Here is a 3,428-nt window from a genome sequence, read left to right as displayed (position 1 = left end):
AAAAAAAAACCTATTAGTAAAAGTGAAGAGTGAAGACAATATGGTACTTGGTTTTTTGTTTTTAACTTCCATACTATCTATAGGAAAAAAATCTTATCTTTTTATAGCCCATTGAGTAAGGAGAAGCTAAAGCTAGCAACATCTCATTTTCTTGTAACCCATTGGGCTATTTTATCTTGGGACTCCTAGAGCTTTTGGAATATTAGATGCATGTATATAAGTAATAATCTCTCAAATTACATGAGTATACTACCTTTTTTTGGTTTCGTTTTTTTGAAAACTACACGTTTAATACTCGTACCGTTCGTTTACGTCCGTTTGCCGTTCCCTGTTTTTTTTACTATTTTTTTGACCGTACCATTCATCGTTTTTATCTGTTTAAAACCCGTACCGTATGTTTTCGTTTTTTTTCCGTTCCCGTTTTAACTAACAGTGGTCGGAACCCACCCTTGGCCTGCCCTAATTCCTAACAAGTGCCGATCCGAAAATTTTGGCCCTAAGAGCCGGCTCAACCCTGAAATTTTTTACCCTAAGTCAGGGTTAGGGCAGGTAAGGATTGATGTCTTTGGCCCGCCCAGCCGGCCCTAAATCGGCCCTGATTTTTTTACCCTGACTTTTGGCCCTGATTTTGGCCTGACCCGGCCCTAGTTTTGCCCCTGATGTTGACTTTGGATTTTTTTTTGCTTTCTTAGCATGTGCTCCTCTTTGTTTAACATGACAAGAGTTTTGAGATATTCGGATTGTTGCCTTAATAAGATGATCTATTTGTTTATCATGACAAATAATTAAAAGTTTTTGGATTATTTGCTTTCTTATGATGATCTCCTCTTTGTTTACCATAATAATTGGAGTTATTTGTATTGTTTGAATGTTTGCTTAAGATGTTCTCCTCATGACAAGTAATTTGTGACTTTATGTATGTGTGTGTGTGTGTTTTTTTTATTATGAATATATATTTTTTTAATTATTTCATATTTTGCAATATCAGGATTAGGGTATACCCAGTGCTTGATGGAAAACCAAGGTCAATCAGGGTACACCCGGCCTTTGATGGCAAACGATAAGGTCAATCTGGGTCATCCCGGCCTGACCTTGAAAAATCAGGGCCATTCAGGGTGGGTAAGGGTTGGGCCTGGTTTAAAGTTTTGCGGCTCTGAGTCAGGGTCAGGGCGGGTTTGGGCCCAGTTAAAAGGACTCAAGGGTGGGCTAAGGTTTTAAGAAGCCCGGCCCAACCAGCCCTGTTGCACCCCTACTTTCTCCTTTTATTTTATAGCTCCGTTTTTTCAATTTGTGATATATAGAAGATAAAGTAACAATGAAAGCTTGCTTATATTATGTAGAGCTTTTCATCTTCTATGTAGAGCTTTTCATCTTCTCCAACAGCTTTACGGAATGGTCACGCGTATGATGATGAATCCACGCATGCATGTATTATGGCAAGAATGAAGAATCCTGGAAGTTTCCTATCCATCTAATCCTTTAATTTGTGTTTCCTCCTCTTAAACATGAAAATAAAAGTGGCTTAATTTTCTCTCTTCATTTTCGTACACTACATTGAGTCTCCCATAAGCAAATTGTATTCGTAGAAAATGACATTTTATAATACTATCACGCCAAGTGAGGCATTGTTAATGAGTAGTTTAATTGTACTTATCTACAAATAAACCATTTTTATAGTTTGGTAAGGTTACTGTTTGGTGCAAAATGGGATAGAGTAGTCTTTTCACCTGTTGTTTCTAGGCGTAGACACACATTAGAGGATAGTGATTGTGTTCTCTTTCAAGGAGTGTAAACTCCACCACAGTCTATCTCTCTCCTCCTCTATGTGAACTGACCCATATGGACAGAGAAGAAAGACAGATAATTCGGAGGGGGGGGCTTTGGTGGAGGCTGTGCCTCCCCCATACAGAACATAGTTCCTTATTTTGTTGTTTAAACTTCAATTCTTTGAACATACAAAAGGTGAATCATATTGGAATATTTTGATTTAGAGAGAGGGTTCTTTGAGCAAGTGGTGTAAAAGAGTATACCAATGAGGTACGATGAAGCGATATTGTACATATGAGGTCATCGAAATCATTTCACATGAGGAGGATAGAGATAGACACTGATATTCTAGCATACCCTGCCCCGGTGACCCAAAAAATATTTTCCCTTTAATTTAAAACTATAAAGTCTTAAGGAGCGAGTTTTCTTTGAGTCACAATTAGAGGAGAATCCCATGACTGAGACCTTCAGATAGTGTTCATAAGATATAGGAGAATAGCAAAAAATATTATCCACCATTCAAAAATAGGGCATACATTGACAGCCATTGATGACTAAACGGTTCCTTCACCCCTTGGTGCAGGAAAACTTTTTTAAAAATCTTAATGTTAATTTGAATTTAGCCACAATTTTGATAAAATACATCAGATTGGGCTATAGAAATCCAAAATTTTTAATCAATTCAACACCCACATAAGAAAACTAGAAGAGGACAAAAGAATGTTTCAATTATTTCCTGTAGTTGTACTTCAAAGAAAAGGTCTTTCTTTTAGCATGGGCCATAGATTGTCCCAAGTTCCATTCAAAAAGTCCTTTCAAGTCGACATTTCCCTTTCTGCGGGTAACCTTAATATAAGCAAAAACAGAATGAGACACTTTCTTTGACCATGAAGAATGGGCAAAACATACTTTCTTCAAAGGATGTCATGGCTAGTCCAAAGTGGATAAGATCTCCACTTCATCTCACATAGCCATGCAACTCCTAATGAAGGGATATATCACATCACGGTGGTTGAGAAAGTAATGAAAATGGATGTTTTATATATCATGTTCTAATTCAAACACTTAAAGAATTAAGTGGAGAGGTTCTCAAGTATACGAAACTATTTAGGACTAAAATAGTTTTTTTTTTTTTCATGTTCATGAGTCTATTGGTCATTGCATAATAGACCGACAAAGAGTCGAGCACAGATCCATGGAGGAATCAATAGGGGGTTCATGGCCACAATTCTTGGAAAGCAAGAAAATTGGTGTAAACCAAGCATCGCTCCACATGAGAGGAGTTGATCAAATGACCAATCTCAAACAGTAACTCCACTAAGCACTACAAAGTGTCAGGTCAAGCCCAAGTGTGCAAACCTAAACAAATCGATGTAGAACTATAACTATTTAACTCCCAACATCTTGGCACTCCCCTCATATATAGCTTCTATATACATGACTTATATGTGGACATTCAACTTAGAGAGGACAACAGAGAGATACAAGATTATACCTTAAGGAATTAGATAGAAATGATTTAAGAGTGTATATTAAGACACATCCAAGATCTCACGTTACCGGATAAAACTGCATTTATAACTCTCAACATCTCAACACAAACATTAGGATAGCTTAGTGGTGGCAGTTTCTTCTTGAAGAGTTGGCACCCAGGAAAAGAG

This window comes from Macadamia integrifolia, chromosome 14 (genome assembly GCF_013358625.1).
Source record: "Macadamia integrifolia cultivar HAES 741 chromosome 14, SCU_Mint_v3, whole genome shotgun sequence".
NCBI lineage: Eukaryota > Viridiplantae > Streptophyta > Magnoliopsida > Proteales > Proteaceae > Macadamia > Macadamia integrifolia.
This window is presented reverse-complemented; position numbering follows the sequence as displayed.